This window comes from Copidosoma floridanum, unplaced genomic scaffold (genome assembly GCF_036245765.1).
Source record: "Copidosoma floridanum isolate Cflo_tuat_1 unplaced genomic scaffold, Cflo_Japanese_pri ptg000027l, whole genome shotgun sequence".
In the NCBI taxonomy this organism is placed as follows: Eukaryota; Metazoa; Arthropoda; class Insecta; order Hymenoptera; family Encyrtidae; genus Copidosoma; species Copidosoma floridanum.
Genome location: NW_028321904.1, coordinates 1864873 through 1881018, shown reverse-complemented (window position 1 = coordinate 1881018; position 16146 = coordinate 1864873). Strand labels below are relative to the sequence as shown.

The following is a 16146-nucleotide window of genomic DNA, read 5'->3' as shown; positions in this document are numbered from 1 at the left end:
TATTAAAAAGCTTGCGGAGCTCTCATGACGAGTAGCTCAACTTTGGATCCTTTCACATTCTTTCTTAATATTTCTATGTTATAATTTTCGAGAATCACAGCTTAATTAATTTATTATAAATACGTAGGCACATAAATGTAGGAAACTAGTTTGAATACTTCACGATTTTAAGAAGCAAATGAAGAACTAGGATAAATAACTGATCGAATTTTAAGAAAACTGTAGATTTTTTGAAGATTTTTCACCACAAATGTATATATTGAAACTCTTTTAAGGCGGTTGTCGTGGTAAAGTCAACTTCAAAATTAAATTTTCGTATTAAAAATGTCTTTGTTATGATTATTCCTAATAAAGCAGGTGAATAATTAAAAAGTTAGATGTATAGAACAGAACATTTTTAAGGAAAGCAAACACAAACGTAAAAGCAACAAAGTAACCTAACTTTTGTCTTAGACTTTACCACTACATAGGTATTCTAGTGACATTGTTATTGAACTTTAAAATGTTGCATTTTAAAAATGGTAAAGCTAGGCTACCCTAATTTTTGTATACATATTTCAACTATTATAAAACTTCACATATTTGTTTTTTAGAAGATTCTTAAAAAAGCTTTAAGAGTTATGAGTAAAAACGTGTATTTTCCGAAAAGTTCTTCATAAGAGCATGTGTATAAGTGGCCAACTTCGCGATTTTATTTCTTAAAATCGGTAACCCCTTTGAAATTTGAATACGTTATTTATGAAACTTAAAAAAACCCATACAATTTTTTTTAGAAATTAAAAAAAAATATATCACGACATCCCCCTTGACTCTTAATCAAAGCTTTTGCTAGCAGAAATAGACATAGGCTCGATTTTTATTAAAACATGAATTTGTTGTTAAATAATTTTCTTAGCTCCCACAATTTCGAACTTTGAATAATTTCTCAGGCTAGCATAATAAAGATTCTTATTAGAGAAATAGGCATGAAAGAGGCTTTTTATACTAAATGTAAGAAAGAGACTTTTTAATTTTTATTCCTCCGATTTGAATTTGATACTACATTTATGTATATATACACGTCAACAAATAAAGCATTACATTATAACATTATCGTAAATTATTAGGTATGATGGGGCGCTTTCTGAGCATCTTAATAATTAAAAAGCAATAGTTTATAACAGAAGCGCTTATCACCAAGTAACATGGGGTACTATAACCGGCCACCACAATTGTTGATCAGTAAGCGGTCCGTGGTATCTGGTAATTTACTCTTGTGTCATTAATATATGCTTGATTAATTCAATTATTGGCTAATTAGCACCCCGTGATATTTAGTGACTATCTTTACTGTTGTAAACTAATGCTTTAGTAATTGATCTAGATAGACGTATCCATTACTACCTTAAAATAGAAGTAACAAAATTGGTTAAAAAGGCATTTATGTCTTTTTGTTGAACTCCTTTTTTTTCTCTTCAGTGAAGAATAAACGTGTGGATTTGTACAGTGGTACATGACCAACCAAGAGCTGTTTGAGAAGCAAATAAGAACTTTAAAATGTTTGTAAATAATTTTGAAAAATTTTTTGTTTTGCTTAATTGCATAAATCGATGCCAACTTAATACATCTCAGTGTATCTCTGTATGAAAAGACTTTTTTTCTAGTTCAAAAAAACTTTCTTCTTCCCGAAAATCTAAAAAGGCTCTTTCTTGACTTTAACTCTAATAAGATTCTTTCTTACACTCACTCAATGTTATTATTGTTAAAAGTATAACGAATTTCCCAGAATTTAATATGAATAATTTAACTTACTCAATAATCTACAGCCTACAAATAGTTTTATTTTAATTCTCACCCTAAAGGGTAAATAATTTTTTTTTTTAACAAAATACTACGGTATTATGAAAAACATTTTGTCTCAGAATCTTGCCAGACAATTTCAATAATTTATTCATCTGACTGTTTCATTTAATATTGTTCCTCTGGCAGTCTAAAACTAAATAAAAAGTAGCACACCTTATTAAAGATTTGCAAAGAATTTAAAAGTTTTTACAAAACAATTTTCTATTCTGTTTATCAACTTTATTTACTGATTCGAATTTCAACATTAAGTAAATCGCAGTAGACGGGTGCTGATGATTGTACTCTAACATAAATCTTTGCCACCGACTTTTTTTTGTCGTAAATAAGATGTTCATAGTTTCTTAGGAGTTTAAAAATGCATGAATTATGTTCAAATCCTTAAAAGTTATTAAGTATTATAAAGTTATGGAATGGTCTTCCTAACAGAAAACTTTAAATTAACAATATTTATTTTAATGTATCTGAATAAAAATGTTGACGACACATACATATTTTTAAACGAAACATAAATAAAAGAAATAAATACAAAATGGTAAATTGAATAAAAAAAAAAAAAATAATTACCGTGATGTGGATTAGGACTCTAAAATGCAAAATGATCCACGAAGTAGCATGATTCTTAATCATCTCAGCTATCCGAAGGACACGCAAACCTTCTACTGAAATAACATATGTTCATAAATATCCTCCAGAGCTTGTCCTACAGTTAACAGCAATAAGGATGTGTAAAATTAATAAAATTGTGGTTAAAGCTGTACTGAAAACCTCAAAATAGTTGAAGCTGTATATTTTTTTTTTAAATTAATGGATTTGCGATTGTTAAAAGGAAGAAAGAATTAAAAAATAATTAATTTAAATCAAAAGTCTGTGCATATAATAAATAAGCATTTAGTTCCACAATTTAATTAGATAAGATTTATAGATTTCATTGAAGCAATAGCGAGAGCCAGTTAGTTAAATATACATAGCAGAGTGTGCGGTGGCTGAGTCAGCTAGGTCGTGGATTGGCATGCGGGAGACCGTGGTTAGATTCCCGACCAGTGCGACTTTTTGGGCAAGTATCTCTGTGATTTTTCACATGGGCTTTTTCACCACGCAGTGCTCCTCGAGGAGGGCTTAGGTGACCTTCTCGCAATTGACTAATTTCCCCCTACCACCCGTCTGTAATGGGAGGCATCCCATCCCTTCCCCTATCTCTTTTCCAAGTGCTGAGTGCCCATAGTAGTGCCCTTATTAAAGGAGCCGGACATAGAGCACTATAACATATATATAGCATACACTCGGTTGCAGAGTCAAAAAAGAGAAAAACTCATGTCATCGCTTGCTGTGACGTACTTTGGCTGTGCACTCAGCTATACAGCTATATAGCCGACATTTCAGCACCACTCCTCTTCTCGTAGGCGCACATTCGGTATACCCCTCCCACGCGTCTCCAAGATATTTGCTTATATGGAGATTTCCATACGAATCCAATTTTCTCCTCGTAGGCGCATTACCCCTACTATGCTTCTCAAATAATTAAAAAAATAGTTCGGCGCTGGGCCATGATGGGGCACTTGAACCAGTCAGAAAAAGTGGGCACACTCCGTCGCATGGCAGTCAGCAATCTCCCTACTAATCTCTGGTGGACACAAAAATAGACAGAAACTTTTTACTAAATGACAAAATTTTAATAGCTCATAGGATTTAGCCAAAATAACTTCAGCACCTAATTTATTATGCTCTTATGTGCTAATTTTGATAGCCAATATGGAGAAAATGAATAGACAGGTACTGATACATCCTGACGATCGTTGTTATCAGCAGATTTTCTAGTATAACGGAAATGCCGTCACCGTGTACAAACTAAATATGATTACTTTTAGTGTCCCTTTCACTTCATGTTTAGCAATATGAGCACTCCATAAATTGGCTTACAATGATCGGAACGATTTTCAGTACGCCTCTAAGATACTGAAACGCAAGGTATATGTCCATGATCTTTTGACAGTTGCAAATTCAATGGAGGAAATTTCATAAATTCTTGACAAACTAGTTGATCTGATGGATCGCAGAGGGCTTAAACATTTAATAGGTGGCATCCAATCACCAGCATGCCTTAGATAATTTTAATCAAAAACTATTGACTTCCGTTACTGTATGGAAAAAAAAAGAAAAAATACCATTCCAAAAACTCTAGGAGTAACTTGAAATTTGCAGTGTAATAAATTTGTTTATACAGTTAAAAAGATTGATCTTCTAAACAAAATCATGAAGTGACATATACTTTCCTAAGTCCTGAAAATTTTTGATTTACCAGATTTTCTAAAACCAATTGTATTGTATGAAAGACCTATGATACAAGACTGTTAAAATGCAAAGAGCAACTGGAATGAATTGAAACCACAGGAACTTTACGCTTGTTGGATTAAATTTCCACATCAGCCTTCTCTCATCAAAAATTTCGCTACAGATCAAGAACTTTTAATTGACAGCAGAACAATGATAGAGTAACACGGATTTTGTGATGCAAGTCAAGCAGGTTACGGTGCGTGTATGTATGTGCGCATGGAAAATGCGTCTATGACTTAATTTAGGTATGACCAAAGTAGTTTTTTGGTTGGATTCAACAATCGTCTTTTACTGGCTTCAAAAATTGTCAGAAACTCTTAAAGTTTTCGAAGCAAATTAAGTTACCGATATTCAATTGGTAGATGCAGTTCACGAACAGATGCATATACGGACATAAGACAATCCTGCCGATGCGCTTCTGCTAGGTGACTGACCAATCGAATTTTTATGCAATGAAATTTGGCTGAGCAATCCTGCATTGCTTAAGAGATCTGAGAACTATTGGCCAAATCGATTTAAAGATCACTGGACAAATTACTAAAATTAAAAAGGAAAACGTGTTTATTAACATATTCGGGAACATAAATATTTTTATGTGATTTTCTCGCTATTCAAGACTAATTAACTTTGTTGTATTTATTGATTGGAATGCCATTGAATTTTTTTTCAGAAACTAACCTTTCTAGTACTCCAGGTAATCAACTTTGCACATGGCGTTTTAATACGAAAACACGACAGAATTCTTAAAAGCATGCACACGTCAACATACTGTTGTTTCATTCTAAGGTGGTAGATTAGATACATAATCGAGTGTTTACCGCTCACGAAAAACGTTTTAACTCGTTGACCTCACAATGGGAGAAGTGTGTATAGTCAAACGTGACTAAAAGAGAGTATCACAGCATGAGCTAAGAAGTATTAAGAGTCACAGCTCATTTACTATTAACAACACATTCAAATTATGCTTAAATTTATTCATTGTATACAGACTGATTACGCCTATTCTCATATTTTTCTCTAGATTTTTATTCTCCCTTTCTTTTAGAAATCGACTTCTTAGTCTGTCTTGCTTACCTTTGGCATTGTTCGTATGCTTACGCCTGGTTAACATCCAAGAGTACACTAACTTTAAAGAAGAAAAGCAATAAAATATTTAAGGATAAAAAAATGCTTCGTACTGTTAATGTACTTATAAAAAATGGCAAGGATAAAATGTTACAATACATTTTTTATAATGCAAGTATTTAGGGGTTAAAAATAATGTATGGTGATGTAAATTAACGTAGAAATAATGCAAGCATTAAAAAAAAATTAGTATGAGGCTAAAGAGTTAGCAAGCTCTGTACATAGTCACTGGCCCAAAGAATTCTTAAATCTTACATTTTCTAGTAGAGAAAAAATTGTTTATTCCCTTTCCAATATAAGAAAAATTTATCCAGGAATACATCAAAAATAGTTTTGTCCAAATTAAAAGTCAGCTTTATTTATTTATTTATTAATTGATGAACAAATTCTAATATTTTTTTTCTGTTTTGCTTACATTATATCTCTGTACCTATTGCTTTTACAGCAGTTTAACGAGACTTTTTACCTTTTAAGGAGACAGAACTTCGAAAAGAGTGTCGAACATAGTACATACAACCTTAAATAACGTATGAACAGTTACATCAAATTTTCTTAAATTTTAACCTAGTCTACATAATACCAAAACAAAGTATTACTAAATGTTTTTAGAAACAATACTTATTTTCACTCAAGTTACAATAAGAAATTAAAATGATCGATTTTCGCTTATATTATTATGACGTCATATACACAAGGACAATATCTATAACCATGATAAATCAAGAATCTTCAAGGGGCTTTATCTTTTGAAGTTTTACAAAAAAAACAAAAAAAAACAAAATGAGTGTTAGTTATTTTTCAAAAGTGTACAACCCAGACCAAAAAAAATTTCTTATGCAGAAACCTTGTGACAATTATCTCAGCCAATTTTGCATTTTTTTTCCCAAAAAAACGCAACGAGTTTGACCTAAAATGAGAAAACAAATTTTAAAAAAACACAGAGTTCTTTAGCAAACTATAATGCTGAAAAAATGAAAGTGGATGTTCTTTGAAATAAAACACGAATAAATGATAATTAAACTTTTTATTGTGACAAATATGGTGTACCACCTTCATACATTTTTGCATTACATTGCCAGAGCACTTTGTTCATTTCAATGAAAGGTAAGGTAAAAAAAAATAAGGTGTGAGTCTCGGGACCCCTGGAAGAAGTAAGCCTTCCAACTCAAATGTTATTAATTTCAGTATAATAAAGATTGAGAAAATTAGCGTACACGTAATTTTAATAGATCTTTAAAAATCCTACATTCAAATAGCAGAAATTTCAACATTATTACGTATTCTAGCACGCACGTGCATAGAATACATATACCTTAATATACTACTAATGGTACGATTTGCACATTCTAAGTACTTCTATGTTTGCTATGATATATGTAATACATGTACAAATTTTATATGACATTGAATGAGTACAATAAATTCTTGTTGAAATCTTTGTATCAAACAAATAAAAATGTTCTTAAATTTTGGCTACCATTGAAGTAAAATAATCGACTATTTCTAACTGAGCTTAAGGAAAACAATAAGCATATGGCTATTTTTCACTGTGAAATTGTTGTTTTTCATTTTATTCGTTTTTTATAATAACTTATAATATAAAATTAAAACTCACCCCACCTAACTGATTTCTACTGATCTCAAAATTAATAAAAAGAAAATAGGTTTCGGTTACATGACAATTTTTTTTGTAATACATTATAGAAAACAGCAAATAATTTTTCGAAGATTTTGTCAACGTCCGTATTAATTATCCAAATATGCCATACTGACTAAAAAAATTTTTTTAAGTTGGTCTCTTCAAGATACAGCCGAAAAATAAGATAATTAAGGTTATATTTGTTTGTAGTCTAACCCCTCTCTATTTGTGCACCTCGATCATGTAGATCTCTTTTAGGAAACCCGTAGAAACTCTTATTTTAAGCCAATTTTGCTTCCCTTTGAAGATGCAGCGTTTTTTCTTGTTTTCAAAAGTTAGGTTGTCGTATAATCCGTATTTATACTTTATGCATGTAATTTGACATACAAATATACATATGAAAGGATAAATAAAAAAGAACGACAATCTTTACTATATTTTTATAAAACCTTCGAAGAAATTAAGTAACGTTTATGTCAGACATTATTTACCTAAAGGTACTTTAGCTATAACAGAGACTCAGTTCAGCTCGTGTTACAGCCACGTTATGATTTTCACCATGCAGCAGTTGGTATACCCACTACCAACACGGTGGCCCAGCGGTATAGTTGAAGTCTCGTTGATCTAAAAAGTGAAGTAGCGTTAGCCGCGTTTGGTAGTAGGATGACTGTTGGGATAAGGGTGACTGCTCTACTATTATACCGTTTTCTTGCACCGGTATATTTTCAGATCGATCGACTGTCTACTTTATGTATAGAGATAGAGAAAAGCTATATTATATATATATATATCTTCCTATATTGTATAGTTCATTCAGTGGGGCATTCCACACAAACCCCCCACCCCCCTTTTGCATAATTAAATCATGTTGTGAATATTAGATACATTACTATATTCAAAAATTTCTTTCTAAACTATGTTTTCAAACTCTAAACGGTTTTCTCTATCGACTTGAACAAAAATTCCATTTTTATTTTAGCATCTTGATAAAGCCACGTATAATTGACCATAAGAAAATAAAGGTTTTTTTTAATTATAATCCCACATTATCGAAACTTTGACCTTGAGACTTATTTATAGTCATAGCAAATGCTACGACTACTGGAAATTGTTTTCTATATAAAATAAAAGGTAATATTAAAGTATTTCCAGTATTTAATGTAATTCTTAGGATGAAAACTTTATTATCAATTTTTTCTCCCGTTACTGTTTCGCCTTCTACGTTATACTTCAGTAACTTAGTAATTTGCAATCGTGTACCATTTTTAATTTAAGTTCATGTGGTGGCAAGCCTTCACGAATGTTGTTTAACATTTCTACGGGAAAATTTATATAAATATTATTATCTGATTTATCAACACCTTCATATGTTACAGTATCGATGCTGTAATAAGTTTTAGTTTCCCCATGTCATTCACTTAAAATCTTATGGTGTAAAAAAAAAGTATATTCATTATATAAAGTTAGGATCACGTTATTGTCGAAACTGTTGCTGTTATTACCAAATATTTTGGTACAGACATCATCTGTTATCCAGGATTTAGGAATGTTAAATTCTTCTATGTCCCCTTCTCGAATTCTTAACAATAATTTTGGAAATTCGTTATTACTAGAACGGATATTATTTTGTAATCTTAAAATTTTGAAAAAGTTCCAAAAAAATGATAATTTAATAGCTTCTTCTATTATTATAGTTCTATTACCGTTTTTTATAACTAGAAGGATTTGTCGAAAATCTCCTCCTAATACTATTAATTTATCACCAAAGCAAAGTTTTGTATTACACAAGTCTTTCAACGTTCTATCAACGATTTCTAGAGCTTTTTTCGGAATCATAGAAGCCTCGTCCCATATTATTAAATCAACTTCCCTTAATTTTTTATTTTTCAGTTTCAAATTCTAAAAATACACTTTTAACTTATCTAAGTCTAGAGGTAAACGAAAAGTTCCATGACTGGTCATACCTTTTGGTAGTAATACAGATGCAATTCCTGTCCAAGCCATTGACAAAATATTATTACCTCTAGAAATAAAGTAATGAGTGATTGTCTTATATAAGTAGGTTTTTCCGGATCTACCAGGACCTTCTATGAAATGTACTTTTTCATCTTGTTCACAAATAGTTTTAAAAATTTTTTTTTGATCTTCATTTAAATTTGTGTACATTACATCGAACATTTTTTTACTGAAAGATATTTCCTCAATATTGCAATTATTTATATAGTTGCTGATGGTTGGTGCCGGTAAACTAAAAAACTCACATGATTTACCTTCCGATACCAAAATTTGATTAATATGTAGAAGAGCACAATTATTATTATCGTTATCGAAGTCTTCCGTAAAATATTTTTTACATTCATTCCATATGAATGTTTTCTGAAATCAAAAACCAAGCAAAAAATTTTCTTAACTGGTATGGAAACATAATTATTATGGCTTCTTTAAAAATATTGTCGATTTCAGAATCATGTTCTATTAAACCCATTGCAATTGCAGTATCCCTGAAATTTTTATATGTTATTCCATTATGTTTTCTTACGTCTTCAAACGATGCAGCCCCATGTAATTTATTTAAAATAAGTTTTAAAAAAGCGTTCATGATCTTTTGGAGATACTATGTTTAATCTACCTATAGCAATATTTTTCAGTAAAATTTTCCTTTTTTTAAAATTTTAAATTTATTGTCAAAAATGTAATGTTCTGGAATCTTAACATATTTTTGTGATTTTGCATAATTATCTATTTTATTTTATTCAAACCAAGCTGTAAAGGGTGTTTGATCACTTTTTATTACACTTTTGATATTATTTTCTTCGAATATGAATTTTTGTTTATTTTTAATATGAACAGCTAGATTCACAACTGTACGACTTCTACCAAAAATTGGATATTCTTGAAGTCTCCAAGCTGCTGCCATTAGACTTTCATATCTAGCATCTACATAACTACTTATTTCATCTAATTTTTCTTTATTTAGTTCGTTTGATTTTCCTATTTGAATGTATGCTCTATCACTACCTTTATACATGTAGGTATAAATATATTTTATGCTTTGTATTGATGCACAATATTCAACGTGTAAATGACATTTATACTTCATTAACAAAAATTTATTGTATGGAACAACCATAGAATTATCAACATAAGTCTTATATATGTTCAGACTTTTGTGAATACGTTTTTTAGATTTATTATTTCTTCTCATATATTGTGGGTAACCGTTATTTTTACATGTAGTTTGGTTTGTAAAAGTTTTTGGAAAATTTTTTGTACACTTCTTGTGAGAATTATTTATACATGGACTTTTATCTGTATGAGGGCCATGAAGCATGTGTTTAATCACTAATCTTGTAAGTGTTATATTATTTGAAGGAATTTTAGCTGAAATAAATTCATCAATTTGTTCAGGTGTTATGATTTTCTCATCAGGATGTAATGTTATTGATAAGTGTGCAAGTGGTAAACCACGTTTTTGAAATTCAATAGTGTAAACGTATGCTAATACTTTACCAAAAAAATTTTTTTAATAATGTCATCTAAAATTGATTGTAATTTTGTGTGGAATAACTGAACTGTAATATTTGGAATAGCATTTGGTGTTGTATTTTTTGGAAATTTAGATAATAAAAGCTTTAATTCTTTCCATTTAGAATTAAATGTCACTGTAATAAATAAGTCTGGTCTACCACATTTTCTCACAATAGACATTGCATCTTGATAATGTTTCTGCATGTGTCTCGGACTTCCTATAAACGTAGAAGGTAGTATATAAAGATTTCCTATTTTTTCCTCTGTTTCAAAATTTTTAGATAAATTTGATGCACTGTTAGCTATCGCATCTAACAATCCTTCGTAACACTCTATTCTTAAATTTTTTTGATTGTATCTCAAATAATTTAAACGATTATGCTTAATCATAATGTGTTAATGTATAAAAATTTTGAGTTAACCTTCCTCCGTATAATAAGGGACTAAAATTTTAAATATCTGGTCTGTAGGACAGTCTATTTGTGTAATATTGCAACATAGAAATTTTTTTGTTTAATTTAGAATAAGTTTTGAAGTAACCTGTACTCCACCCTGAATCTCCTGAAGAAAAAAATAAGAAAAAAACCATTGGATCTACGAAATGCGAAAGCTTATTCAAAATCGTTTCTGTAGGATATGTGTCTGGTACTTCCTTAGGGTCAACACAAAGATCAAAATTTTCTGGTAATCCCGAGTTTGATACTTTAATTTCACTACATTCTGCAGTTAATGGTTTATTATAAGTATGTTTTTGTCGATTATTTTTAACGTAAAAAAGTCATTTTATAATTTGGTAATGTTTTTATATTAGTAATTTGATGTAAATGTTTGTATTTCTTAGCTATGAAGTTTTTCTTCATAGTGTAGGTCAAAATTTCAATGTGTTTTTTGAGTAAATAAGTATTTTTTATTGAATTCAGTCTCTTTTTAATAGCAATTTGATCATCATATATATAAAGCTCACTATTTTTCGGTACTTTATCAATATTGAATTTTAAAGTATTTGGTGTAACATAAAAACTTTGTCCTTGAATTTTAAAGTTGTACACACCTTTTCCTTTTTGTTCTATTTCTTCAGTTACTAATGATGCAAAACAAAAAATACTGTTGTAATATCGAATTAATATCCTAAAATTTGTATCATGAAGTAGGAGAGTTTTTAATTCTTAATTATATTTACTTAAAAGACTTAGTTGAATTTCTCCGTTATGACAACATGTTGATTTTTTTTTTCTTCTTTCCAAAAAACTGCAGAATATTGTTAACATCTATAACTCATTTCACCATAACATAATGGTTTTATTAAAACACTATCATTTTTCATGAAACAATGATCGAAGTTTTTCATAAAATACATTTTATCATCATACTTTTTATTTATTTGTTTTAACGTTTTTTTTTAGTTTTTAATTATTTCCACTCATTTTCACCTAAATTTATAATTTTTGAATAAAATTCCAAGTTAATTTCAAAAGAAAAATTTTCTTTACTCCATCTCTTGGCTAGTACAATAATTCCATTATGAATTATTATTTTCTGAAAAGATTATAACTTTTTAAATATTTTTATATAATTATTGTAGATCTATTATTAAAATTATGAATTTTAAGTATCTCATTTATTATAAAGTTTTTTTCCAACAATTTAATATTGTCATTGTAAATATTACATTAAATTTTGGAGCCATCAATATTATTGCGTAAAATTTTCTTTAACCTAAATTCAGTATTGCTTGCTTTGTTTGTAAAAGTTTGTTAATCAGAAATTTTTTTAATAAAAGCAACAATCGTTTTCAAAAATAATATCAGTTTCTTATAGTAACAAATGCATAAATAATAATAGTTTAAATTAAATTCATAATAAATAGTAAAACTTTTATGTCTTTATTTGCCTGATATCATTGTTATTATTTTTTTTGGTCCTCTTTTAACATTTTTGTTTTCTTAACCATTTTAGATCCAAAGTTTAATTTCTGTAATTTTTTTGTTATTTTATCAATGGTGTCTGCTTTCTCTAGACTTATTAAATATTCCAAGTATTTCTCTTCATATTGAATATAATCTATAATTTTATTGGTACAGTTTATTATTTATTAAATATTTGTTTTATTAAAAAAAAAATAATACAACAAAATTTTTTTTTTACCTTTCACTTGTTCTTTTATTTTAAGTTATTCAACAATTTAAAAGAAATTTAGGCAACAGTTACAATTTAACTTCTCGAAAGTATATAATTTCAAGTAACATTCCTCTTCGTAATCTACACAACACAACTATTAAATTTATTCACTAAAATCGTTGGGGTAAAACTTTATTTTCGAATATGAACCATATAAAACAATTAAAAAACCGATCAAAAAACAACATTTAAAAGACGCGTTAAAATAAAAACTTAAAGGTTATTATCTTGTTGATTTTATCATGATTTTGTTTATCTTATGTATTTATTGTATGTACTGCTAAAAATGAAAAATATCATGTCAGAAAACTTAACGCTTAAAAATAATTTAAATCTTGTGTAATAGTACCTATTTCTAAAGGATTGTTTATATATTTGTAATTAAAAACTTACGCTGACTTATCACCAATTTCAAATTGAGATTTCAAATCATCTGTAGAAGTGAACAAAATTTTTTTTATTCTGAGAATTGAAAACCAAAGCTGTTTTCATTGTATCTTTTAGACATGATTTTGTATTATGGAATACAAAATTATAATAATATATGTATTATAACGTCGAAAAAGTTTTATCTACAACTTTCTAATTGGTTATAAAAAACTTTATAACCTCAATAATAATTGACAACATCTGACGCTACATTCAATTTTGTGTAATGTGAAATAATCTTAGTACATCTTTGAGAGAATGAGGAATTGTAAATTTAAATAGTAAAATGGATAAGTAAGTATGTATTAATTATTATATAAAAAAAAGACTTATTAATCTCAAAAAAGTTTTTTCAAACAATATAACATATGTATAATATTTTTTTTTTCAGAATAATTAACTTACTTAAATGTGAATATTGCTCGTACGTTTTTGGTAATAAGGAAAAATTAATGGATCATAAAAAGAAGCATGAAAATTTATTTTTTGAATGTAAAGAATGTAGCATCATTTTAAAATCAAAAAGTCATTATTAGGAACATACGTTGGAACATAAAAATAGTAAATTTATACCGTGTGTTATCTGTGGAAAAAAATTTAAGAGACAAACACATTTACGACGACATGAAATGACTCATCAGCCTGATGAAAATATAGTATGCTCAGAATGTGGAAAAAAATTTTCAAGAAAAGATTAATTATTAAGACATTACAGAAGCATTCAAAAAACTGTAAGTAAAAATATGTTTAGTATCATTAATTACCATAAATAGAATATTGGATTTTATTTAAAAGTTTACGTGTTTTTTTTATTTCAGACAATAACTTGAATGTTTCAAGATAACTTAATGTATCAGGAATCACAAATTTCCACTAAAAATTTAACGTGGTGATTTAATTTTCTAACAAATACTTTACTGTGTAACTGAAAAAGTTAAGAATTCATAAGAATAAATTCACAAAAATTAGAAAAATGTATTTCTTATAAAATATTCAAAAGTTGGGGGGTTCATGCGCAGTGCGCGCAGGGGGGTGTAAGCCCCACTAGTGTATATATATATATATATATATATATATATATATATATATATATATATATATATATATATATATATATAGAGAGAGAGAGAGAGAGAGAGAGAGAGAGAGAGAGAGAGTAAGTGAAGTGCACTGTTATGCGCATACAAGAGGAAGGGAGACAGACCTGCCTGTGGGGCAGTCAGCGCTGGCTGGTTTACATACAGATGATATGTATGGATACTTATGTAATTGGCAGCGTTTGCTCGCTCGTTTCACGGTTTAACTCCCCATATAAGGTGCGCCTGAAGAAGTTGCACTTCGAAATTAAAAAATATCAGATTTTCATAGCCAGGGTCACCTTTGTGATTCCATATGTACTTATCATTTACTACTAGATGGCCAACAGGTTGTAGGACGCATGAGGAAAAATATGAGTATCGGCTGGCATTTCAATGTGAATTAGCTGTTGTACATAACTAAACAGTTACAAACGTAGTAGTATACACATAGAGATAGTAGAATAGAGTACGTTAAAAGTACGATAGCCTATAAGTGGCAACGATATGGGGAGTTACATGAGTCTTCCTGTGTCCTTGTTTAATAACCCGATGTTTTTTAACTTCTTTCTGTGTATATACTGTGATGTGTCGAGTCTTGCTCGCCTTGCAGTCAGCAGCAAGACGCTGTACATCTAATATTTATTAATAATTATCCTTAAGGGCCAGTAGGATAGATGGACAGCTGGCATTCAAACACCTACAATAAAGGAAAACACTTCTATTTATATACAAAGATAATGCGTTTATTCTGACAATGACTATGTATGACATACAAAAGAATGTCGACGTCCAGCCATCCGACAAGACCTATCAACTAACAACTCGGCCCTGTGGATCCGGCAGTTGCTGTTCTGCACAGTGCTCTCACGGTAGGGACAGGATTAAGGGACACAGGCCTACCGTTAACACTCCTATGGCGGGGTACACCGCAACTTGACCACGGGCACTGGGAGATCCGTCTGGCAGGTATCAGCACTCGGATGGCACGAGTCCCAGCAGAAGCCACGTGTATACGCCTGCAACCGGTCGGGTCAGCAACAGGTAGCCGTGGCTGCGTCTCCTGTTGTCGCCTGATACCGAGCTCGCCTCACTAGCTTACGCAAAACTCAACCGACGTATATCAGAGTACGACTCTACGGTGAGCAGACAAGAGAGAGAGTGTCTCTCCTCCCGGCCCGCTGATCCGTGCTGCCTTGGCACCTCAGCCACTTACACAGGTGTGTGTTGCGTTGTTACACACACACACACACCAGGTGTTACCCACAGTCGGGAATCGGTTGTGTTGCCCATAGTAGGGATGGATACCTATGTATGGGTTTGGGATAAGGTAGGGGTAGTGCGCACTGTACCGCCTCTCCTCCTGTCTGCTATCACAAAACCGGTATTCTGACTGTGACGGTGACTCGTCACGTGACAAATCCCCCTTCGCAAACCCTGGTTTCACCCTGATTTTTATGTCCTATAAGGTGTGCGTTCGAATCTAGCTAAATGCCCTATCCGGACGGATGTGTAGGATGACGTAGAGTATTTGTTTGCGTATAGTGTAGAGATCGTCTACTTCTTCAGGATTTAGCAGGAAATACAGGTCGGCCTAAATTAACGGCCTTGTTGGTATAACGAGCGGTGTACTGTCACGGTATTGTGTGTGGTGTCAGTGTAAACTCTAGTTATTAGCATTCCCTACTGTCAGATGGCATGGTGCAGGTGCACTCGCCTGTGCTTACAATTGAACTTAAAAGTAGTTTACGACAACCAGAATCGATATATTCCTGGGTGTCGGATATAAAAACAAATAAAAGAAACTGACTGCAGCAATAGATACCAGTGCCTTAACTTAACCAAATTATAAATCAAACAACAAAAAAGAACTTTTTTTTTTTGAAACAGGAAATTAAGAATGCAGTGAAAATTGCGCGATATTATAATCAACAAAAAAACTACGTGCCTATCCGGTGGGGCAGGATTATCTGTTCATCTCATCATGTAGATGTGTCA

At 30.6% G+C, this 16146-nt stretch overlaps 1 protein-coding gene across 3 annotated transcripts in view; it reads right to left on the bottom strand.

Moving 5' to 3' along the window:
* da (transcription factor daughterless) overlaps window positions 1-16146 on the bottom strand; it is a 632912-nt gene that overhangs the window by 134157 nt on the left and 482609 nt on the right. The gene's annotated exons all lie outside the window — the stretch shown is intronic.